We start from the raw sequence: 23,462 nt of genomic DNA, 5'->3' as shown, positions 1-23,462 counted from the left end.
TTCGTGAGCCGTTCTGTGCGAAGGGTATGACGCAGATAACTCCGGATAGACGGTTAACTCATTAAAAAATTATTTCGACTGTTTTTAATATAATCCATAATTTTCGTAATCGGTCGGGACACGAGGTCTTCCCAGGGAGGTCACCCATCCTACTCTGCCATCGCGCCAGAACGCTTAAATTCATGGGTCTGATTGGCGAGAACAGTGCCGCGTGTTGTCCATCGCCGCCCGCATCCACACGTACTCGAGGGATATAAGAATAAACATCCACTCAATGTCGGGTGCAATCATACCAGCACTAATGCACCGTGATTCCATCAGAACTCCGAGTTAAGCGTGCTTGGGCGAGAGCAGTACTAGGATAGGTGACCCCCTGGGAAGTCCTCGTGTTGCAACCCTTTTCGTGTTTTTCTATTTTGATTACTTGTTGACAGATGATTTTCGGCTCAAATCATATGAATCTCGATCGGGACCAGATAAGACATGCGAAATGAAGTAGCTCAGGCACTGCCGGATTTGGACAAAATTGTAGGCTAATTTGATTGTAAACGGGCAAACGGACGAGACTCATTGCTACGCAATGATCTGACGAGAGTTTAGCCGAATCCTTCTCTAAGACCCTCTAATTTGCGATTTACCGCTCTTGCTAAACTTTCGTTTCCTCGAGAAATCCGCTTAGGAAGTTCGAAATTCGATTCCGGTTCCATTTTATCGTATCCCAGGCATAATAATAGATTTACATTCGTTATTTCCTTCTTCTTATTTTTTTTCTATTTTCTGGGAACAATTATCAATTTTTGTTGTCGTGAGCCGATTCTGTGCGGAAAGGTATGACGCAGATTACCCCAGAGACGGTTAACTCATTAAAAAAAATTATTTCGACTGAAATCAACGTAGCTCGGCACTGCCGGATTTGGACAAAATTGTAGGCTAATTTGATTGTAACGGGCAAACGAACGAGACTCATTCTACGCAATGAGCTGACGAGATTTTTGCCGAATTCCTTCCCTAAGACCCTCTAATTTGCGATTTACCGCTTCTGTTAAGCTTTCGTTTCCTCGAGAAATCCGCTTAGGAAGTTCGAAATTCGATTCTAATTCCATTTTATCGTATCCCAAGAATAATAATAGCTTTACATTCGTTATTTCTTTCTTCTTAGTTTTTTTTCTATTTTCTGGGAACATTTATCGATTTTTGTTGTCGTGAGCCAGTTCTGTGTCGAAGGATATGACGCAGATTACTTCGGAGACGGTTAACTCATTAAAAACAATTATTTCGACTGTTTTATCTATAATTTACGTAAACGGTCGCGACACGAGGTCTTCCCAGGGAGGTCACTCATCCTACCTCTGCCATCGCGCCAGAACGCTTAACTTCATGGTGTATGATTGGGCGAGAGCTGTGCCGCGTGTTGTCCATCGCCCCCCGCTCCACATGTACTCGAGGGATATAAGAATAAACATCCACTCAATGTCGGGTGCGATCATACCAGCACTAATGAACCGAATATCATCAGAACTCCAAAGTTAAGCGTGCTTGGGCGAGAGTAGTACTAGGATGGGTGACCCCCTGAGAAGTCCTCCTGTTGCATCTCTTTTCGTGTTTTTCGATTTTTGATTACTTGTTGACAGACGATTTTCGGCTCAAATCAACTGAATCTCGATCAGGACCAGATAAGACAGTTGAAATGAAAGTAGCTCGGGCACTGCCGGATTTGGACAAAATTGTAGGCTAATTGATTGTAAACGGGCAAACGGACGAGACTCATTACTACGCAATGAGCTGACGAGATTTTAGCCGAATTCGTTCTCTAAGACCCTCTAATTTGCGATTTACCGCTTCTGTTAAGCTTTCGTTTCCTCGAGAAATCCGCTTAGGAAGTTCGAAATTCGATTCCGGTTTCATTTTATCGTATCCAGGCATAATAATAGCTTTAACATTCGTTATTTCCTTCTTCTTATTTTTTTCTATTTTCTGGGAACATTTATCGATTTTTGTTTTCGTGAGCCGGTTCTGTGCGGAAGGGTATGACGCAGATAACTCCGGAGACGGTTAACTCATTAAAAATTATTTCGACTGTTTTATCCATAATTTTCGTAAACGGTCGCGACAGGAGGTCTTCCCAGGGAGGTCAACCATCCTAGCTCTGCCATCGCGCCAGAACGCTTAAATTCATGGTTCTGATTGGGCGAGAACAGTGCCGCGTGTTGTCCATCGCCGCCCGCGTTCCACACGTACTCAAGGGATATAAGAATAAACATCCACTCAATGTCGGGTGCGATCATACCAGCACTAATGCACCGGATTCCATCAGAACTCCGAAGTTAAGCGTGCTTGGGCGAGAGCAGTACTAGGATAAATGACCCCCTGGGAAGTCCTCGTGTTGCAACCCTTTTCGTGTTTTTCTATTTTTGATTACTTGTTGACAGATGATTTTCGGCTCAAATCATATGAATCTCGATCGGGACCAGATAAGACATGCGAAATGAAAGTAGCTCAGGCACTGCCGGATTTGGACAAAATTGTAGGCTAATTTGATTGTAAACGAGCAAACGGACGAGACTCATTGCTACGCAATGAGCTGACGAGATTTTAGCCGAATTCCTTCTCTAAGACCCTCTAATTAGCAATTTACCGCTCTTGCTAAACTTTCGTTTCCTCGAGAAATCCGCTTAGGAAGTTCGAAATTCGATTCCGGTTCCATTTTATCGTATCCCAGGCATAATAATAGCTTTACATTCGTTATTTCCTTCTTCTTATTTTTTTTCTATTTTCTGGGAACAATTATCGATTTTTGTTGTCGTGAGCCGGTTCTGTGCGGAAAGGTATGACGCAGATTACCCCAGAGACGGTTAACTCATTAAAAAAAATTATTTCGACTGAAATCAACGTAGCTCGGGCACTGCCGGATTTGGACAAAATTGTAGGCTAATTTGATTGTAAATGGGCAAACGAACGAGACTCATTCTACGCAATGAGCTGACGAGATTTTTGCCGAATTCCTTCCCTAAGACCCTCTAATTTACGATTTACCGCTTCTGTTAAGCTTTCGTTTCCTCGAGAAATCCGCTTAGGAAGTTCGAAATTCGATTCTAATTCCATTTTATCGTATCCCAAGAATAATAATAGCTTTACATTCGTTATTTCTTTCTTCTTAGTTTTTTTTCTATTTTCTGGGAACATTTATCGATTTTTGTTGTCGTGAGCCAGTTCTGTGCCGAAGGGTATGACGCAGATTACTCCGGAGACGGTTAACTCATTAAAAACAATTATTTCGACTGTTTTATCTATAATTTACGTAAACGGTCGCGACACGAGGTCTTCCCAAGGAGGTCACCCATCCTACCTCTGCCATCGCGCCAGAACGCTTAACTTCATGGTTATGATTGGGCGAGAGCTGTGCCGCGTGTTCTCCATCGCCCCCCGCTCCACATGTACTCGAGGGATATAAGAATAAACATCCCACTCAATGTCGGGTGCGATCATACAAGCACTAATGAACCGGATCCCATCAGAACTCCAAAGTTAAGCGTGCTTGGGCGAGAGTAGTACTAGGATGGGTGACCCCCTGAGAAGTCCTTCTGTTGCATCTCTTTTCGTGTTTTTCGATTTTTGATTACTTGTTGACAGACGATTTTCGGCTCAAATCAACTGAATCTCGATCAGGACCAGATAAGACAGGTGAAATGAAAGTAGCTCGGGCACTGCCGGATTTGGACAAAATTGTAGGCTAATTTGATTGTAAACGGGCAAACGGACGAGACTCATTACTACGCAATGAGCTGACGAGATTTTAGCCGAATTCGTTCTCTAAGACCCTCTAATTTGCGATTTACCGCTCTTGCTAAACTTTCGTTTCTTCGAGAAATCCACTTAGGAAGTTCGAAATTCGATTCCGGTTCCATTTTATCGTATCCCAGGCATAATAATAGCTTTACATTCGTTATTTCCTTCTTCTTATTTTTTTTCTATTTTCTGGGAACATTTATCGATTTTTGTTTTCGTGAGCCGGTTCTGTGCGGAAGGGTATGACGCAGATAACTCCGGAGACGGTTAACTCATTAAAAAATTATTTCGACAGAAATCAACGTAGCTCGGGCACTGCCGGATTTGGACAAAATTGTAGGCTAATTTGATTGTAAACGAGCAAACGAACGAGACTCATTACTACGCAATGAGCTGGTGAGATTTTAGCCGAATTCCTTCTCTAAGACCCTCTATTTGCGATTTTCCGCTTCTGTTGAGCTTTCGTTTCCTCGAGAAATCCGTTTAGGAAGTTCGAAATTCGATTCAGGTTCCATTTTATCGTATCCCAGGCATAATAATAGCTTTACATTCGTTATTTCCTTCTTCTTATTTTTTTTCTATTTTCTGGGAACAATTATCGATTTTGTTGTCGTGAGCCGGTTCTGTGCGGAAAGGTACGACGCAGATTACCCCAGAGACGGTTAACTCATTAAAAAAAATTATTTCGACTGAAATCAACGTAGCTCGGGCACTGCCGGATTTGGACAAAATTGTAGGCTAATTTGATTGTAAACGGGAAAACGAACGAGACTCATTACTACGCAATGAGCTGGTGAGATTTTAGCCGAATTCCTTCTCTAAGACCCTCTATTTGCGATTTTCCGCTTCTGTTGAGCTTTCGTTTCCCTCGAGAAATCCGCTTAGGAAGTTCGAAATTCGATTCCGGTTCCATTTTATCGTATCCCAGGCATAATAATAGCTTTACATTCGTTATTTCCTTCTTCTTATTTTTTTTCTATTTTCTGGGAACAATTATCGATTTTTGTTGTCGTGAGCCGGTTCTGTGCGGAAAGGTATGACGCAGATTACCCCAGAGACGGTTAACTCATTAAAAAAAATTATTTCGACTGAAATCAACGTAGCTCGGGCACTGCCGGATTTGGACAAAATTGTAGGCTAATTTGATTGTAAACGGGCAAACGAACGAGACTCATTCTACGCAATGAGCTGACGAGATTTTTGCCGAATTCCTTCCCTAAGACCCTCTAATTTGCGATTTACCGCTTCTGTTAAGCTTTCGTTTCCTCGAGAAATCCGCTTAGGAAGTTCGAAATTCGATTCGAATTCCATTTTATCGTATCCCAAGAATAATAATAGCTTTACATTCGTTATTTCTTTCTTCTTAGTTTTTTTTCTATTTTCTGGGAACATTTATCGATTTTTGTTGTCGTGAGCCAGTTCTGTGCCGAAGGGTATGACGCAGATTACTCCGGAGACGGTTAACTCATTAAAAACAATTATTTCGACTGTTTTATCTATAATTTACGTAAACGGTCGCGACACGAGGTCTTCCCAGGGAGGTCACCCATCCTACCTCTGCCATCGCGCCAGAACGCTTAACTTCATGGTTATGATTGGGCGAGAGCTGTGCCGCGTGTTGTCCATCGCCCCCCGCTCCACATGTACTCGAGGGATATAAGAATAAACATCCCACTCAATGTCGGGTGCGATCATACCAGCACTAATGAACCGAATATCATCAGAACTCCAAAGTTAAGCGTGCTTGGGCGAGAGTAGTACTAGGATGGGTGACCCCCTGAGAAGTCCTCCTGTTGCATCTCTTTTCGTGTTTTTCGATTTTTGATTACTTGTTGACAGACGATTTTCGGCTCAAATCAACTGAATCTCGATCAGGACCAGATAAGACAGTTGAAATGAAAGTAGCTCGGGCACTGCCGGATTTGGACAAAATTGTAGGCTAATTTGATTGTAAACGGGCAAACGGACGAGACTCATTACTACGCAATGAGCTGACGAGATTTTAGCCGAATTCCTTCTCTAAGACCCTCTAATTTGCGATTTACCGCTTCTGTTAAGCTTTCGTTTCCTCGAGAAATCCGCTTAGGAAGTTCGAAATTCGATTCCGGTTTCATTTTATCGTATCCCAGGCATAATAATAGCTTTACATTCGTTATTTCCTTCTTCTTATTTTTTTTCTATTTTCTGGGAACATTTATCGATTTTTGTTTTCGTGAGCCGGTTCTGTGCGGAAGGGTATGACGCAGATAACTCCGGAGACGGTTAACTCATTAAAAATTATTTCGACTGTTTTATCCATAATTTTCGTAAACGGTCGCGACAGGAGGTCTTCCCAGGGAGGTCAACCATCCTAGCTCTGCCATCGCGCCAGAACGCTTAAATTCATGGTTCTGATTGGGCGAGAACAGTGCCGCGTGTTGTCCATCGCCGCCCGCTCCACACGTACTCAAGGGATATAAGAATAAACATCCACTCAATGTCGGGTGCGATCATACCAGCACTAATGCACCGGATTCCATCAGAACTCCGAAGTTAAGCGTGCTTGGGCGAGAGCAGTACTAGGATAAATGACCCCCTGGGAAGTCCTCGTGTTGCAACCCTTTTCGTGTTTTTCTATTTTTGATTACTTGTTGACAGATGATTTTCGGCTCAAATCATATGAATCTCGATCGGGACCAGATAAGACATGCGAAATGAAAGTAGCTCAGGCACTGCCGGATTTGGACAAAATTGTAGGCTAATTTGATTGTAAACGGGCAAACGGACGAGACTCATTGCTACGCAATGAGCTGACGAGATTTTAGCCGAATTCCTTCTCTAAGACCCTCTATTTGCGATTTTCCGCTTCTGTTGAGCTTTCGTTTCCTCGAGAAATCCGTTTAGGAAGTTCGAAATTCGATTCAGGTTCCATTTTATCGTATCCCAGGCATAATAATAGCTTTACATTCGTTATTTCCTTCTTCTTATTTTTTTTCTATTTTCTGGGAACAATTATCGATTTTTGTTGTCGTGAGCCGGTTCTGTGCGGAAAGGTACGACGCAGATTACCCCAGAGACGGTTAACTCATTAAAAAAAATTATTTCGACTGAAATCAACGTAGCTCGGGCACTGCCGGATTTGGACAAAATTGTAGGCTAATTTGATTGTAAACGGGAAAACGAACGAGACTCATTACTACGCAATGAGCTGGTGAGATTTTAGCCGAATTCCTTCTCTAAGACCCTCTATTTGCGATTTTCCGCTTCTGTTGAGCTTTCGTTTCCTCGAGAAATCCGCTTAGGAAGTTCGAAATTCGATTCCGGTTCCATTTTATCGTATCCCAGGCATAATAATAGCTTTACATTCGTTATTTCCTTCTTCTTATTTTTTTTCTATTTTCTGGGAACAATTATCGATTTTTGTTGTCGTGAGCCGGTTCTGTGCGGAAAGGTATGACGCAGATTACCCCAGAGACGGTTAACTCATTAAAAAAAATTATTTCGACTGAAATCAACGTAGCTCAGGCACTGCCGGATTTGGACAAAATTGTAGGCTAATTTGATTGTAAACGGGCAAACGAACGAGACTCATTACTACGCAATGAGCTGGTGAGATTTTAGCCGAATTCCTTCTCTAAGACCCTCTATTTGCGATTTTTCGCTTCTGTTGAGCTTTCGTAAAGCTATTATTATCCCAGGCATAATAATAGCTTTACATTCGCTATTTCCTTCTTCTTATTTTTTTTTCTAGTTTTTGAGTACATTTATCGATTTTTGTTGCCGTGAGCCGGTTCTGTGCGGAAGGGTATGACGCAGATTACTCCGGAGACGGATAACTCATAAAAAACAATTATTTCGACTGTTTTATCCATAATTTACGTAAACGGTCGCATCAAGAGGTCTTCCCAGGGAGGTCACCTATCCTAGCTCTGCCATCGCGCCAGAACGCTTAACTTCATGGTTATGATTGGGCGAGAGCAGTGCCGCGTGTTGTCCATCGCCGCTCGCTCCACACGTACTCGAGGGATATAAGAATAAACATCCCACTCAATGTCGGGTGCTATCATACCAGCACTAATGCACCGGATCCCATCAGAACTCCGAAGTTAAGCGTGCATGGGCGAGAGCAGTACTAGGGTGGGTGACCCCCTGGGAAGTCCTCGTGTTTTTCTATTTTTGATTACTTGTTGACATAAGATTTTCGGCTCAAATCATCTGATTCTCGATCGGGACCAGATATGACATGTGAAATCAACGTAGCTCGGGCACTGCCGGATTTGGACAAAATTGTAGGCTAATTTGATTGTAAACGGGCAAACGAACAAGACTCATTACTAAATGAGCAGACGAGATTTTAGCCGAATTTCTTGTCTAAGACCCTCTAATTTGCGATTTACCGCTTCTCTTAAGCTTTCGTTTCCTCGAGAAATCCGCTTAGGAAGTTCAAAATTCGATTCCGGTTCCATTTTATCATATCCCAGGCATAATAATAGCCTTACATTCGCTATTTCCTTCTTCTTATTTTTTTCCTATTTTCTGGGAACATTTAGCGATTTTTGTTGTCGTGAGCCGGTTCTGTGCGGAAGGGTATGACGCAGATTACTCCGGAGATGGTTAACTCATTAAAAACAATTATTTCGACTGTTTTATCCATAATTTACGTAAACGGTCGCGACACGAGGTCTTCTCAGGGAGGTCACCCATCCTAGCACTGCCATCGCGCCAGAACGCTTAACTTCATGGTTCTTATTGGGCGAGAGCAGCGCCGCGTGTTGTCCATCGCCGCCCGCTCCACACGTACTTAAGGGATATAAGAATAAACATCCCACTCAATATCATGAGCGATCATACCAGCACTAATGCACCGGATCCCACCATAATTCCGAAGTTAAGCGTGCTTGGGAGAGAGCAGTACTAGGATGGGTGACCCCCTGAAAAGTCCTCGTGTTGCACCCCTTTTCGTGTTTTTGTATTTTTGATTACTTGTTGACAGACGATTTTCGGCTCAAATCATCTGAATCTCTATCGGGACCAGATAAGACATGTGAAATCTGCGTAGCTCGGGTACTGCCGGATTTGGACAAAATTGTAGCCTGATTTTATTATAAACGGGCAAACGAACGAGACTCATCACTCCGCAATGAGCTGGCGAGATTTTAGCCGAATTCTTTCTCTAAGACCCTCAAATTTGCGATTTTCCGCTTCTGTTAAGCTTCTGTTTTCTCAAGAAATCCGTTTAGGAAGTCCGAAATTCGATTCCGGTTCTATTTTATCGTATCCCAGGCATAATAATAGATTTACATTCGTTATTTTCTTCTTGTTTTTTTTTTCCTATTTTCTGGGAGCATTTAACAATTTTTGTTGTCGTGAGCCAGTTCTCTGCGGAAGGGTATAACGTAGATTACTCTCGAGACGGTTAACTCATTAAAAATAATTATTTCTACTATTTAGCCATAATTTACGTAAACGGTCGCGACACAAGGATTGCCCAAGGAGGTCACCCATCCTAGCTCTGCCATCGCGCCAGAACGCTTAACTTCATGGTTCTGATTGGGCGAGAACAGTGCCGCGTGTTGTCCATCGCCGTCCGCTCCACACGTACTCGAAGGATATAAGAAAAAACATCCCACTCAATTTCAGGTGCGATCATACCAGCACTAATGCACCGGATCCCATTAGAACTCTGAAGTTAAGCGTGCTTGGGCGAGCGCAGTACTAGGATGGGTGACCATCTGAGAAGTCCTTGTGTTGCACCCCTTTTCGTGTTTTTATATTTTTGATTACTTGTTGACAGACGATTTTCGGCTCAAATCATTTGAATCTCGATCAAGACCAGATAAGACATGTGAAATCAACATGGCTCGGGCACTGCCGGAGTTGGACAAAATTGTAGGCTAATTTGATTGTGAACGGGCAAGCGAACGAGACTCATTACTCCGCAATTAGCTGGCGAGATTTTAGCCGAATTTCTTCTCTAAGACCCTCTAATTTGCGATTTTCCGCTTCTGTTAAGCTTTCGTTTCTTCGAGAAATCCGTTTAGGAAGTCCGAAATTCGATTCCGGTTCCATTTTATTGTATCCCAGCATAATAATAGCTTTACATTCGCTATTTTATTCTTCTTATTTTTTATTTCTCTTTTCTGGAACATTTAGCGATTTTTTTTGTCGTGAGCCGGTTCTGTGCGGAAGGGTATTACGTAGATCACTCCGGAGACGGTTAACTCATTAAACACAATTATTTCGACTGTTTTGTCCATCGCCGTCCGCTCCACACGTACTCGATGGATATAATAATAAACATCCCACTCGATGTCGTGTGCGATCATACCAGCACTAATGCACTGGATCCCATAAGAATTCCGAAGTTAAGTGTGCTTGGGTGAGAGCAGTACTAGGATGGATGGACCCCATGGGAAGTCCTCGTGTTGCACTCTTTTTCGTGTTTTTCTATTTTTGATTACTTTTTGACAGACGATTTTCGGCTCAAATCATCTGAATCTCGATCGGGACCAGATAAGACATGTGAAATCAACGTGGCTCAGGCACTGCCGTATTTGGACAAAATTGTAGGCTAATTTGATTGTAAACGGGCAAACGGACGAGACTCATTAATACGCAATGAGCTGACGAGATTTTAGCTGAATTCCTTCTTTAAGACCCTCTAATTTGCGATTTTTTGCTTCTGTTAAGCTTTCGTTTCCTCGAGAAATCCGTTTAGGAAGTTCAAAATTCGATTCCGGTTCCATTTTATCGTATCCCAGGCATAATAATAGCTTTACATTCGTTATTTCCTTCTTCTTATTTTTTTTCTATTTTCTGGGAACAATTATCGATTTTTGTTGTCGTGAGCCGGTTCTGTGCGGAAGGGTATGACGCAAATTACCTCAGAGACGGTTAACTCATTAAAAAAAATTATTTCGACTGAAATCAACGTTGCTCGGCCACTGCCGGATTTGGACAAAATTGTAGGCTAATTTGATTGTAAACGGTCAAACGAACGAGACTCGTTATTACGCAATGAGCTGGTGAGATTTTAGCCGAATTCCTTCTCTAAGACCCTCTAATTTGAGATATTCCGCTTCTGTTGAGCTTCCGTTTCCTCGAGAAATCCGTTTAGGAAGTACGAAATTCGATTCCCGTTCCATTTTATCGTATCCCAGGCATAATAATAGTTTTACATTCGCTATTTCCTTCTTCTTATTTTTTTTTTCTATTTTCTGAGTACATTTATCGATTTTTGTTGTCGTGAGCCGGTTCTGTGCGGAAGGGTATGACGCAGATTACTCCGGAGACGGATAACTCATTAAAAACAATTATTTCGACTGTTTTATCCATAATTTACGTAAACGGTCGTGACACGAGTACTTCCCAGGGAGGTTACCCATCCTGGCTCGGCCATCACGCCAGAACGCTTAACTTCATGGTTCTGGTTGGGCGAGAGTAGTGCCGCGTGTTGTCCATTGTCGCCTTCTCCACACGTACTCTTGAGATATAAGAATAAACATCCACTCAATGTCGGGTGCGATCATACCAGCACTAATGCACCGGATCCCATCAGAACTCCGAAGCTAAGCGTTCTTGGACGAGAGCAGTACAAGGATGGGTGACCACCTGGGAAGTCCTCGTGTTGCACCCATTTTCGTGTTTTTCTATTTTTGATTACTTGTTGACAGACGATTTTCGGCTCAAATCATCTGAATCTCGATCGGGACCAGATAAGACATGAGAAATCAACGTAGCTCGGGCACTGCCGAATTTTGACAAAATTGTAGCCTAATTTGATTGGTAACGGGCAAACGAACGAGACTCATTACTCCGCAATGAGCTGGCTAGATTTTAGCCGAATTCCTTCTCTAAGACCCTCTAATTTGCGATTTTCCGCTTCTGTTAAGCTTCCGTTTCCTCGAGTAATCCGCTTAGTAAGTTCGAAATTCAATTTCGGTTCCACTTTATCGTATCCCAGGCATAATAGAAGCTTTACATTCGCTATTTTCTTCTTCTTATTTTTTTCCTATTTTTTGGGAACATTTAGCGATTTTTGTTGTCGTGAGCCGGTTCTGTGCAGAAGGGTATGACCCAGATTACTCCAAAGACGATCAACTCGTTAAAAACAATTATTTTGAATGTTTTATCCATAATTTACGTAAACGGTCGCGACACGAGGACTTCCCAGGGAGGTCATCCATCCTAGCTCTGCCATCGCGCCAGAACTCTTAACTTCATGGTTCTGATTGGGCGAGAGCAGTGCCGCGTGTTGTCCATCGTCGCCCGCTCCACACATACTCGAAGGATATAAGAATAAACATCCAACTCAATATCGGGTGCGATCATTCCAGCACTAATGCACAAGATCCCATCAGAACTCCGAAGTTAAGCGTGCTTGGGCGAGAGCAGTGCTAGGATGGGTGACCCCCTGAGAAGTCCTCGTGTTGTACCCCTTTTCGTATTTTTCTATTTTTGATTACTTGGTGACAGACGATTTTCGCTCAAATCATCTGAATCTCGATCAGGAATAGATAAAACATGTGAAATCAACGTAGCTCGGGCACTGCCAGATTTGGACAAAATTGTAGACTAATTTGATTGTAAACGGGAAAACGAACGAGACTCATTACTCTGTAATGAGCTTGCGAGATTTTAGCCAAATTCCTTCTTTATGACCCTCTAATTTGCGATTTTCCGCTTCTGTTAAGCTTCCGTTTCCTCGAGAAATCCGCTTAGGAAGTTCGAAATTCGATTTCGGTTCCACTTTATCGTATCTCAGGCATAATAAAAGCATTACATTCGCAATTTTCTTCTTCTTATTTTTTTCCTATTTTCTGGGAACATTTATCGATTTTTGTTGTCGTGAGCCGGTTCTGTGCCGAATGGTATGACCCAGATTACTACGGAGACGGTTAACTCATTAAAAACAATTATGTCGACTGTTTTATCCATAATTTACGTAAACGGTAGCGACACGAGGATTTCCAAGGGAGGTCACCCATCCTAGCTCTTCCATCGTGCCAGAACGCTTAACTTCATGGTTCTGATTGGACGAGAGCAGTGTCGCGTGTTGTCCATCGCCGCCCGCTCCACACATACTCGAAGGATATAAGAATAAACATCCCACTCAATATCAAGTGCGATCATACCAGCCCTAATGCACTGGATCCCATCAGAACTCCGAAGTTAAGCGTGCATGGGCGAGAGCAGTACTAGGATGGGTGACCCCTTGGGAAGTCCTCGTGTTGCACCCCTTTTCGTGTTTTTGTATTTTTGATTACTTGTTGACAAACGATTTTCGGCTCAAATCATCTGAATCTCGATCGGGACCAGATGAGACATGTGAAATAAACGTAGCTCGGGCACTGCCGGATTTGGACAAAATTGTTGTCAAACGAACGAGAATCATTACTCCGCAATGAGCTTGCGAGATTTTAGCCGAATTTCTTCTCTAAAACCCTCTAATTTGCGATTTTCGCTTCTGTTAAGCTTCCGTTTCCTCTAGAAATCCAATTAGGAAGTCCGAAATTTTATTCCGGTTCCATTTTATCTTATCACAGGAATAATAATAGTTTTACATTCGCTATTTTCTTCTTTTTATTTTTTTTCCATTTTCTGGGAATACTTAGCGATTTTTGTTGTCGTGAGCCGGTTCTGTGCAGAAGGGTATTACGTAGATTACTCCGGATACGGCTTACTCATTAAAAACAATTATTTCGACTGTTTTATCCATAATTTACGTAAACGGTCGTGACACGAGTACTTCCCAGGGAGGTTACCTATCCTAGCTCTGCCATCGCGCCAGAACGCTTAACATCGTGGTTCTGATTGGGCGAGAGCAGTGCCGCGTGTTGTCCATCGTCGCCTTCTCCACACGTGCTGTTGGGATATAAGAATAAACATCCAATCAATGTCGGGTGCGACCATACCAGCACTAATGCACCGGATCCCATCAGAACTCCGAAGCTAATCGTGCTTGGACGAGAGCAGTACTAGGATGGGTGACCACCTGGGAAGTCCTCGTGTTGCACCCCTTTTCGTCTTTTTCTATTCTTGATTACTTGTTCACAGACAATTATTTTGAATGTTTTATCCATAATTTACGTAAGCGGTCGCGACACGAGGACTTCCCAGGGAGGTCATCCATCCTAGCTCTGCCATCGCGCCAGAACGCTTAACTTCATGGTTCTGATTGGGCGAGAGCAGTGCCGCGTGTTGTCCATCGTCGCCCGCTCCACACATACTCGAAGGATATAAGAATAAACATCCAACTCAATATCGGGTGCGATCATTCCAGCACTAATGCACAAGATCCCATCAGAACTACGAAGTTAAGCGTGCTTGGGCGAGAGCAGTGCTAGGATGGGTGACCCCCTGAGAAGTCCTCGTGTTGTACCCATTTTCGTATTTTTCTATTTTTGATTACTTGGTGACAGACGATTTTCGCTCAAATAATCTGAATCTCGATCAGGAATAGATAAAACATGTGAAATCAACGTAGCTCGGGCACTGCCAGATTTGGACAAAATTGTAGACTAATTTGATTGTAAACGGGAAAACGAACGAGACTCATTACTCCGTAATGAGCTTGCGAGATTTTAGCCAAATTCCTTCTTTATGACCCTCTAATTTGCGATTTTCCGCTTCTGTTAAGCTTCCGTTTCCTCGAGAAATCCGCTTAGGAAGTTCGAAATTCGATTTCGGTTCCACTTTATCGTATCTCAGGCATAAAAAAAGCATTACATTCGCTATTTTCTTCTTCTTATTTTTTTCCTATTTTCTGGGAACATTTATCGATTTTTGTTGTCGTGAGCCGATTCTGTGCCGAATGGTATGACCCAGATTACTACGGAGACGGTTAACTCATTAAAAACAATTATGTCGACTGTTTTATCCATAATTTACGTAAACGGTCGCGACACGAGGACTTTCAAGGGCAGTCACCCATCCTAGCTCTGCCATCGCGCCAGAACGCTTAACTTCATGGTTCTGATTGGACGAGAGCAGTGCCGCGTGTTGTCTATCGCCACCCGCTCCACACATAATCGAATAATATAAGAATAAACATCCCACTCAATGTCGGGTGCGATCATACTAGCACTAATGCACTGGATCCCATCAGAACTCCGAATTTAAGCGTGCTTGGGCGAGAGCAGTATTAGGATGGTTGACCCCCTGGGAAATCCTCGTGTTGCACCCCTTTTCGTCTTTTTCTATTTTTGATAACTTGTTGACAGACGATTTTCGGCTCAAATCACTTGAATCTCGATCGGGACCAGATAAGACATGTGAAATCAACGTACCTCGAACATTGCCGGATTTGGACAAAATTGTAGCCTAATTTGATTGTAAACGGGCAAACGAACGAGACTTATTACTCCGCAATGAACTGGCGAGATTTTAGCCGAATTTCTTTTCTAAAACCCTCTAATTTGCGATTTTCCGCTTCTGTTAAGCTTTCGTTTCCTCGAGAAATCCGCTTAGGAAGTCCGAAATTGATTCCTCGAGAAATCCGCTTAGGAAGTCCGAAATTTATCCATAATTTGCGTAAACGGTCGCGACACGTGGTCTTCACAGGGAGGTCACCCATCCTAACTCTACCATCGCGCCAGAACGCTTAACTTCATGGTTCTGATTGGGCGAGAGCAGTGCCGCGTGTTGTCCATCGTCGCCCGCTTCACACGTACGCGAGGCATATAAGAATAAAAATCACACTCAATGTGGGGTGCGATCATACCAGCACTAATGCACCGAATCCCATCAGAACTCCGAAGTTAAGCGTGCTTGGGCGAGACCAGTACTAAGATGGGTGACCCCCTGGAAAGTCCTCGTGTTGCACCCCTTTTCGTGTTTTTCTATTTTTGATTACTTGTTGACAGATGATTTTTGACTCAAATAATCTGAATCTAGATCGGGACCAGATAAGACATGTGAAATCAACGTAGCTCGGGCACTGCCGGATTTGGACAAAATTGTAGGCTAATTTGATTGTAAACGGGCAAACGAACGAGACTCATTACTCCGCAATGAGATGGCGATATTTTAGCCGAATTCCTTCTTTAAAACCCTCTAATTTGCGATTTACCGCTTCTGTTAAGCTTTCGTTTTCTCGAGAAATCCGCTTAGGAAGTTCGAAATTCGTTTCCGGTTCCATTTTATCGTATCCCAGGAATAATAATAGCTTTGCATTCGCTATTTCCTTCTTCTTATTTTTTTCCTATTTTCTAGGAACATTTAGAGATTTTTGTTGTCGTGAGCCGGTTCTGTGCGGAAGGGTATGACGCAAATTACTCTGGAGACGGTTAACTCATTAAAAAAATTTATTTCGACTGTTTTAGCCATAATTTACGTAAACCTTCGCGACACAAGGACTTCCCAGGGATGTCACCCATCCTATCTCTACCATCGCGCCAGAACGCTTACCTTCATGGTTATGATTGGGCGACAGCAGTGCCGCGTGTTGTCCATCGCCCTCCGCTCCACACGTACTCGAGGGATATAAGAATAAACATCCCACTCAATGTCCGGTGTGATCATACCAGCACTAATGCACCGGATCCCATCAGAACTCCGAAGTAAAGCGTGCTTGTGCGAGAGCAGTACTAGGATGGGTGACCCCCTAGGAAGTCCTCGTGTTGCACCCCTTTTCGTGTTTTTCTATTTTTGATTACTTGTTGACAGACGATTTTCGGCTCAACTCATCTGAATCTCGATCGGGACCTGATAAGACATGTGAAATCAACGTAGCTCGGGCACTGCCGGATTTGGACAAAATTGTAGCCTAATTTGATTGTAAACGGGAAAAAGAACGAGACTGATTACTCCGCAATGAGGTGGCTAAATTTTAGCCGAATTCCTTCTCTAAGACCCTCTAATTAGCGATTTTCCGCATTTGTTAAGCTTTCGTTTCATCGAGAAATCCGTTTAGGTAGTCCGAGATTCGATTTCGGTTCCATTTTATCGTATCCCAGGCATAATAATAGCTTTACATTCGCTATTATCTTATTCTTATTTTTTTTTCTATTTTCTGGGAACATTTAACGATTTTTGTTGTCGTGAGCCGGTTCTGTGCGGAAGGGTATGACGCAGATTACTCCGGAGACGGTTAACTCATTAAAAACAATTATTTTTACTATTTTAGCCATAATTTACGTAAACGGTCGCGACACGAGGACTTTCTACAAGGGTCACCCATCCTAACTCGGCCATCGCGCCAGAACGCTTAACTTCATGGTTCTGATTGGGCGAGAGCAGTGCCGCGTGTTGTCCATCGCCTCCCGCTCCACACGTACTTGAGGGATATAAGAATAAACATCCCACTCAATGTCGGGTGCGATCATACCAGCACTAATGCACGGGATCCCATCAGAACTCCGAAGTTAAGCGTGCTTAGGCGAGAGCAGTGCTAGGATGGGTGACCCCCTAAGAAATCCTCGTGTTGTACCCCTTTTCTTGTTTTTCTATTTTTGATTACTTGGTGACAGACGATTTTCGGCTCAAATCATCTGAATCTCGATCGGGACCAGATATGACATGTGAAATCAACGTAGCTCGGGCACTGCCGGATTTGGACAAAATTGTAGGCTAATTTGATTGTAAACGGGCAAACGAACAAGACTCATTACTCCGCAATGAGATGGCGATATTTTAGCCGAATTCCTTCTCTAAGATCCTCTAATTTGCGATATACTGCTTCTGTTAAGCTTTCGTTTCCTCGAGATGTACCCCTTTTCGTATTTTTCTATTTTTGATTACTTGGTGACAGACGATTTTCGCTCAAATCATCTGAATCTCGATCAGGAATAGATAAAACATGTGAAATCAACGTAACTCGGGCACTGCCAGATTTGGACAAAATTGTAGACTAATTTGATTGTAAACGGGCAAACGAATGAGACTCATTACTCCGCAATGAGCTTGCGAGATTTTAGCCAAATTCCTTCTTTAAGACCCTCTAATTTGCGATTTTCCGCTTCTGTTAAACTTCTGTTTCCTCGAGAAATCCGCTTAGGAAGTTCGAAATTCGATTTCGGTTCCACTTTATCGTATCCCAGGCATAATAAAAGCTTTACATTCGCTTTTTTCTTCTTCTTATTTTTTTCCTATTTTCTGGGAACATTTATCGATTTTTGTTGTCGTGAGCCGGTTCTGTGCCGAATGGTATTAACCAGATTACTCCGGAGACGGTTAACTCATTAAAAACAATTATGTCAACTGTTTTATCCATAATTTACGTAAACGATCGCGACACGATGACTTCCAAGGGAGGACACCTATCCTAGCTCTGCCATCGTGCCAGAACGCTTAACTTCATGGTTCTGATTGGAGGAGAGCAGTGCCGCGTGTTGTCCATCGCCGCCCACTCCACACATACTCGAAGGATATAAGAATTAACATCCCACTCAATATCGGGTGCGATCATACCAGCACTAATGCACCGGATCCCATCAGAACTCCGAAGTTAAGCGTGAATGGGCGAGAGCAGTACTAGGATGGGTGACCCCTTGGGAAGTCCTCGTGTTGCACCCCTTTTCGTGTTTTTCTATTTTTGATTACTTGTTGACAGACGATTTTCGGCTCAAATCATCTGAATCTCGATCGGGACCTGATAAGACATGTGAAATCAACGTAGCTCGGGCACTGCCGGATTCGGACAAAATTGTAGCCTAATTTGATTGTAAACGGGCAAACGAATGAGACTCATTACTCCGCAATGAGCTTGCGAGATTTTAACCAAATTCCTACTCTAAGACCCTCTAATTTGCGATTTTCCACTTCTGTTAACCTTCCGTTTCCTCGAGAAATCCGCTTAGGAAGTTCGAAATTCGATTTTGGTTCCACTTTATCGCAACCCATGCATAAGAAAAGCTTTACATTCCCTATTTTCTTCTTCTTATTTTTTTCCTATTTTCTGGGAACATTAAGCGATTTTTGTTGTCGTGAGCCGGTTCTGTGCCGAAGTGTATTACCCAGATTACTCCGGAGACAGTTAACTAATTAAAAAAAATTATGTCGACTGTTTTTTCCATAATTTACGTAAACGGTCACGACCCGAGGACTTCCACGGGAGGTCACCCATCCAAGCTCTGCCATCGCGCCAGAACACTTAACTTCATGGTTCTGATTGGGCGAGAGCAGTGCCGCGTGTTGTCCATCGCCGCCCGTTCCACACGTACTCGAGGGATATAAGAATGAACATTCAACTCAATGTCTGGTGCGATCATACCAGCACTAATGCACCGGATCCCATCAGAACTCCGAAGTTAAGCGTGCTTGGGCGAGAGCAGTAATAGGATGGTTGACCCCTGGGAAGTCCTCGTGTTGCACCCCTATTCGTGTTTTTCTATTTTTGATTACTTGTTGACATATGATTTTGGCTCAAATCACTTGAATCTCGATCAGGACCAGATAAGACATGTGAAATCAACGTAGCTCGAACATTGCCGGATTTGGACAAAATTGTAGCCTAATTTGATTGTAAACGGGCAAACGAACGAGACTTTTTACTCCGCAATGAGCTGGCGAGATTTTAGCCGAATTTCTTCTCTAAAACCCTCTAATTTGCGATCTTCCGCTTCTGTTAAGCTTTCGTTTCCTCGAGAAATCCGCTTAGGAAGTCCGAAATTGATTCCGGTTCCATTTTATTTTATCCCAGGCATAATAATAGCTTTACATTCGCTATTTTGTTCTTCTTATTTTTTTTCTGTTTTCTGGGAAACTTAGCGATTTTTGTTGTCGTGAGCCGGTTCTATGCGGAAGGGTATGACGCAGATTACTCCGGAGACGGTTAACTCATTAAAAACAATTATTTCGAATGTTTTATCCATAATTTATGTAAACGGTCGCGACACGAGGTCTTCCCAGGGAGGTCACCCATCCTAGCTCTGCCATCGCGCCAGAATGCTTAACTTCATGGTTCTGATTGGGCGGGAGCAGTGCCGCGTGTTGTCCATCTCTGCCTGCTCCACACGTACGCGAGGCATATAAGAATAAAAATCCCACTCAATGTGGGGTGCGATCATACCAGCACTAATGCACCGGATCCCATCAGAACTCCGAAGTTAAGCGTGCTTGGGCGAGACCAGTACTAGGATAGGTGACCCCCAGGGAACTCCTCGTGTTGCACCCCTTTTCGTGTTTTTCTATTTTTGATTACTTTTTGACAGACGATTTTCGGCTCAAATAATCTGAATCTCGATCGGGACTAGATAAGACATGTGAAATCAACGTAGGTCGGACACTGCCGGATTTGGACAAAATTGTAGCCTAATTCGATTGTAAACGGGCAAACGAACGAGACTCATTGCTCCGCAATGAGCTGACGAGATTTTAGCCGAATTTCTTCTTTAAGGCCCTCTAATTTGCGATTTTCCGCTTCTCTTAACTTCTGTTTCCTCGAGAAATCCGCTTATGAAGTTCGAAATTCGATTTCGGTTCCATTTTATCGTATCCCAGGCATAATAAAAGCTTTACATTCGCTATTTTCTTCTTCTTATTTTTTTCCTATTTTCTGGGAACATTTAGCGATTGTTGTCGTGAGCCGGTCTGTGCGGAATGGTATGATCCAGATTACTCCGGAGACGGGTAACTCATTAAAAACAATTATTTCGAATGTTTTATCCATAATTTATGTAAACGGTCGCGACACGAGGTCTTCCCAGGGAGGTCACTCATCCTAGCTCTGCCATCGCGCCAGAACGCTTAACTTCATGGTTCTGATTGGGCGAGAGCAGTGCCGCGTGTTGTCCATCGCCGCCCGCTCCACACGTACTCGAGGGATATAAGAATAAACATCCCACTCAATGTCGGGTGCGATCATTCCCGCACTAATGCAGCGGATCCCATCAGAACTCCGAAGTTAAGCTTGCTTGGGCGAGAGCAGTACTAGGATGGGTGACCACCTGGGAAATCCTCGTGTTGCACCCTTTTTCGTGTTTTTCTATTTTTGATTACTTGTTGACAGATGATTTTCGGCTCAAATCACTTGAATCTCGATCGGGACCAGATAAGACATGTGAAATCAACGTAGCTCGAACATTGCCGGATTTGGACAAAATTGTAGCCTAATTTGGTTGTAAACGAGCAAACGAACGAGACTTATTACTCCGCAATGAGCTGGCGAGATTTTAGCCGAATTTCTTCTCTAAAACCCTCTAATTTGCGATTTTTCGCTTCTGTTAAGCTTTCGTTTCCTCAAGAAATCCGCTTAGGAAGTCCGAAAATGATTCCGGTTCCATTTTATTTTATCCCAGGCATAATAATAGGTTTACATTCGCTATTTTCCTCTTCTTATTTTTTTCTGTTTTTTTGGAATACTTAGCGATTTTTGTTGTCGTGAGCCGGTTCTGTGCGGAAGGGTATGACGCAGATTATTACAGAGACGGTTAACTCATTAAAAACAATTATTTCGAATGTTTTATCCATAATTTATGTAAACGGTTGCGACACGAGGTCTTCCCAGGGAGGTCACCCATCCTAGCTCTGCCATCGCGCCAGAATGCTTAACTTCATGGTTCTGATTGGGCGAGAGCAGTGCCGCGTGTTGTCCATCTCCGCCCGCTCCACACGTACGCGAGGCATATAAGAATAAAAATCCCACTCAATGTGGGGTGCGATCATACCAGCACTAATGCACCGGATCCCATCAGAACTCCGAAGTTAAGCGTGCTTGGGCGAGACCAGTACTAGGATAGGTGACCCCCAGGGAACTCCTCGTGTTGCACCCTTTTTCGTGTTTTTCTATTTTTGATTACTTGTTGACAGACGATTTTTGGCTCAAATAATCTGAATCTCGATCGGGACCTGATAAAACATGTGAAATCAACGTAGCTCGGGCACTGCCGAATTCGGACAAAATTGTAGCCTGATTTGATTGTAAACGGGCAAACGAACGAGACTCATTACTCCGCAGTGAGCTTGCGAGATTTTAACCAAATTCCTTCTCTAAGACCCTCTAATTTGCGATTTTCCACTTCTGTTAACCTTCCGTTTCCTCGAGAAATCCGCTTAGGAAGTTCGAAATTTGATTTCGGTTCTACTTTATCGCAACCCATGCATAAGAAAAGCTTTACATTCGCTATTTTCTTCTTCTTATTTTTTTCCTATTTTCTGGGAACATTTAGCGATTTTTGTTGTCGTGAGCCGGTTCTGTGCGGAAGGGTATGACGCAGATTACTCCGGAGACGGTTAACTCATTAAAAACAATTATTTCGAATGTTTTATCCATAATTTATGTAAACGGTCGCGACACGAGGTTTTCCCAGGGAGGTCACCCATCCTAGCTCTGCCATCGCGCCAGAATGCTTAACTTCATGGTTCTGATTGGGCGGGAGCAGTGCCGCGTGTTGTCCATCTCTGCCTGCTCCACACGTACGCGAGGCATATAAGAATAAAAATCCCACTCAATGTGGGGTGCGATCATACCAGCACTAATGCACCGGATCCCATCAGAACTCCGAAGTTAAGCGTGCTTGGGCGAGACCAGTACTAGGATAGGTGACCCCCAGGGAACTCCTCGTGTTGCACCCCTTTTCGTGTTTTTCTATTTTTGATTACTTTTTGACAGACGATTTTCGGCTCAAATAATCTGAATCTCGATCGGGACTAGATAAGACATGTGAAATCAACGTAGGTCGGACACTGCCGGATTTGGACAAAATTGTAGCCTAATTCGATTGTAAACGGGCAAACGAACGAGACTCATTGCTCTGCAATGAGCTGGTGAGATTTTAGCCGAATTCCTTCTTTAAGGCCCTCTAATTTGCGATTTTCCGCTTCTCTTAACTTCTGTTTCCTCGAGAAATCCGCTTATGAAGTTCGAAATTCGATTTCGGTTACATTTTATCGTATCCCAGGCATAATAAAAGCTTTACATTCGCTATTTTCTTCTTCTTATTTTTTTCCTATTTTCTGGGAACATTTAGAGATGTTTGTTGTCGTGAGCCGGTTCTGTGCGGAAGGGTATGACTCAGATTACTCCAGAGACGGTTAACTCATTAAAAACAATTATTTCGAATGTTTTATCCATAATTTATGTAAACGGTCGCGACACGAGGTCTTCCCAGGGAGGTCACCCATCCTAGCTCTGCCATCGCGCCAGAATGCTTAACTTCATGGCTCATTTGGGCGAGAGCAGTGCAGCGTGTTGTCCATCGCCGCCCGCTCCACACGTACGCGAGGCATATAAGAATAAAAATCCTACTCAATGTGGGGTGCGATTATACCAGCACTAATGCACCGGATCCCATTAGAACTCCGAAGTTAAGCGTACTTGGGCGAGAGCAGTACTAAGATGGGTGACCCCCTGGTAAATCCTCGTGTTGCACCCTTTTTCGTGTTTTTCTATTTATTATTACTTGTTGACAGATGATTTTCGGCTCAAATCACTTGAATCTCGATCGGGACCAGATAAGACATGTGAAATAAACGTAGCTCGAACATTGCCGGATTTGGACAAAATTGTAGCCTAATTTTGTTGTAAACGGGCAAACGAACGAGACTTATTACTCCGCAATGAGCTGGCGAGATTTTAGCCGAATTTCTTCTCTAAAACCCTTTAATTTGCGATTTTCCGCTTCTGTTAAGCTTTAGTTTCCTCGAGAAATCCGCTTAGGAAGTCCGAAATTGATTCCGGTTCCATTTTATTTTATCCCAGGCATAATAATAGCTTTACATTCGCTATTTTCCTCTTCTTATTTTTTTCTATTTTATGG

General features: G+C 43.1%; 23 non-coding genes and 3 pseudogenes across 23 annotated transcripts; all 26 read left to right on the top strand.

The window, feature by feature from the left end:
* The first annotated feature begins 279 nt into the window (after window positions 1-279).
* On the top strand, window positions 280-398 carry LOC142510489 (5S ribosomal RNA). Its single transcript, XR_012808598.1, has one exon. It is a non-coding gene; the product is annotated as a 5S ribosomal RNA (ribosomal RNA).
* Window positions 399-1,475: 1,077 nt separating this feature from the next.
* On the top strand, window positions 1,476-1,594 carry LOC142511233 (5S ribosomal RNA; annotated as a pseudogene).
* Window positions 1,595-2,273: 679 nt separating this feature from the next.
* On the top strand, window positions 2,274-2,392 carry LOC142506457 (5S ribosomal RNA). Its single transcript, XR_012804750.1, has one exon. It is a non-coding gene; the product is annotated as a 5S ribosomal RNA (ribosomal RNA).
* A 1,082-nt stretch (window positions 2,393-3,474) lies between these two features.
* Window positions 3,475-3,593, top strand: LOC142509184 (5S ribosomal RNA). The gene has a single exon (XR_012807369.1). It is a non-coding gene; the product is annotated as a 5S ribosomal RNA (ribosomal RNA).
* A 1,876-nt stretch (window positions 3,594-5,469) lies between these two features.
* Window positions 5,470-5,588, top strand: LOC142511232 (5S ribosomal RNA; annotated as a pseudogene).
* A 679-nt stretch (window positions 5,589-6,267) lies between these two features.
* Window positions 6,268-6,386, top strand: LOC142506456 (5S ribosomal RNA). Its single transcript, XR_012804749.1, has one exon. It is a non-coding gene; the product is annotated as a 5S ribosomal RNA (ribosomal RNA).
* A 1,434-nt stretch (window positions 6,387-7,820) lies between these two features.
* On the top strand, window positions 7,821-7,939 carry LOC142508472 (5S ribosomal RNA). Its single transcript, XR_012806683.1, has one exon. It is a non-coding gene; the product is annotated as a 5S ribosomal RNA (ribosomal RNA).
* A 663-nt stretch (window positions 7,940-8,602) lies between these two features.
* Window positions 8,603-8,721, top strand: LOC142511813 (5S ribosomal RNA; annotated as a pseudogene).
* A 682-nt stretch (window positions 8,722-9,403) lies between these two features.
* Window positions 9,404-9,522, top strand: LOC142515453 (5S ribosomal RNA). Its single transcript, XR_012811298.1, has one exon. It is a non-coding gene; the product is annotated as a 5S ribosomal RNA (ribosomal RNA).
* A 557-nt stretch (window positions 9,523-10,079) lies between these two features.
* On the top strand, window positions 10,080-10,199 carry LOC142510025 (5S ribosomal RNA). The gene has a single exon (XR_012808165.1). It is a non-coding gene; the product is annotated as a 5S ribosomal RNA (ribosomal RNA).
* A 1,083-nt stretch (window positions 10,200-11,282) lies between these two features.
* On the top strand, window positions 11,283-11,401 carry LOC142515132 (5S ribosomal RNA). The gene has a single exon (XR_012810991.1). It is a non-coding gene; the product is annotated as a 5S ribosomal RNA (ribosomal RNA).
* Window positions 11,402-12,084: 683 nt separating this feature from the next.
* On the top strand, window positions 12,085-12,203 carry LOC142506792 (5S ribosomal RNA). The gene has a single exon (XR_012805071.1). It is a non-coding gene; the product is annotated as a 5S ribosomal RNA (ribosomal RNA).
* A 682-nt stretch (window positions 12,204-12,885) lies between these two features.
* Window positions 12,886-13,004, top strand: LOC142516151 (5S ribosomal RNA). The gene has a single exon (XR_012811962.1). It is a non-coding gene; the product is annotated as a 5S ribosomal RNA (ribosomal RNA).
* A 661-nt stretch (window positions 13,005-13,665) lies between these two features.
* On the top strand, window positions 13,666-13,784 carry LOC142510249 (5S ribosomal RNA). Its single transcript, XR_012808373.1, has one exon. It is a non-coding gene; the product is annotated as a 5S ribosomal RNA (ribosomal RNA).
* Window positions 13,785-14,030: 246 nt separating this feature from the next.
* Window positions 14,031-14,149, top strand: LOC142510042 (5S ribosomal RNA). Its single transcript, XR_012808182.1, has one exon. It is a non-coding gene; the product is annotated as a 5S ribosomal RNA (ribosomal RNA).
* Window positions 14,150-14,831: 682 nt separating this feature from the next.
* Window positions 14,832-14,950, top strand: LOC142517233 (5S ribosomal RNA). Its single transcript, XR_012812990.1, has one exon. It is a non-coding gene; the product is annotated as a 5S ribosomal RNA (ribosomal RNA).
* Window positions 14,951-15,473: 523 nt separating this feature from the next.
* Window positions 15,474-15,592, top strand: LOC142515000 (5S ribosomal RNA). Its single transcript, XR_012810868.1, has one exon. It is a non-coding gene; the product is annotated as a 5S ribosomal RNA (ribosomal RNA).
* A 683-nt stretch (window positions 15,593-16,275) lies between these two features.
* LOC142516851 (5S ribosomal RNA) lies at window positions 16,276-16,394 on the top strand. The gene has a single exon (XR_012812623.1). It is a non-coding gene; the product is annotated as a 5S ribosomal RNA (ribosomal RNA).
* A 684-nt stretch (window positions 16,395-17,078) lies between these two features.
* LOC142507352 (5S ribosomal RNA) lies at window positions 17,079-17,197 on the top strand. The gene has a single exon (XR_012805612.1). It is a non-coding gene; the product is annotated as a 5S ribosomal RNA (ribosomal RNA).
* Window positions 17,198-18,160: 963 nt separating this feature from the next.
* On the top strand, window positions 18,161-18,279 carry LOC142513588 (5S ribosomal RNA). Its single transcript, XR_012809527.1, has one exon. It is a non-coding gene; the product is annotated as a 5S ribosomal RNA (ribosomal RNA).
* Window positions 18,280-18,962: 683 nt separating this feature from the next.
* LOC142516476 (5S ribosomal RNA) lies at window positions 18,963-19,080 on the top strand. Its single transcript, XR_012812269.1, has one exon. It is a non-coding gene; the product is annotated as a 5S ribosomal RNA (ribosomal RNA).
* Window positions 19,081-19,760: 680 nt separating this feature from the next.
* On the top strand, window positions 19,761-19,879 carry LOC142513781 (5S ribosomal RNA). The gene has a single exon (XR_012809709.1). It is a non-coding gene; the product is annotated as a 5S ribosomal RNA (ribosomal RNA).
* A 678-nt stretch (window positions 19,880-20,557) lies between these two features.
* On the top strand, window positions 20,558-20,676 carry LOC142515991 (5S ribosomal RNA). Its single transcript, XR_012811810.1, has one exon. It is a non-coding gene; the product is annotated as a 5S ribosomal RNA (ribosomal RNA).
* A 681-nt stretch (window positions 20,677-21,357) lies between these two features.
* LOC142513941 (5S ribosomal RNA) lies at window positions 21,358-21,476 on the top strand. The gene has a single exon (XR_012809862.1). It is a non-coding gene; the product is annotated as a 5S ribosomal RNA (ribosomal RNA).
* Window positions 21,477-22,159: 683 nt separating this feature from the next.
* LOC142513780 (5S ribosomal RNA) lies at window positions 22,160-22,278 on the top strand. The gene has a single exon (XR_012809708.1). It is a non-coding gene; the product is annotated as a 5S ribosomal RNA (ribosomal RNA).
* A 681-nt stretch (window positions 22,279-22,959) lies between these two features.
* Window positions 22,960-23,078, top strand: LOC142516056 (5S ribosomal RNA). Its single transcript, XR_012811871.1, has one exon. It is a non-coding gene; the product is annotated as a 5S ribosomal RNA (ribosomal RNA).
* Window positions 23,079-23,462: the final 384 nt, after the last annotated feature.

This window comes from Primulina tabacum, chromosome 10 (assembly GCF_025594145.1).
Source record: "Primulina tabacum isolate GXHZ01 chromosome 10, ASM2559414v2, whole genome shotgun sequence".
Classification (NCBI taxonomy): Eukaryota; Viridiplantae; Streptophyta; class Magnoliopsida; order Lamiales; family Gesneriaceae; genus Primulina; species Primulina tabacum.
Note: the sequence above shows the minus strand (reverse complement) of the source record. Positions and strands in the feature narration are given on the sequence as shown.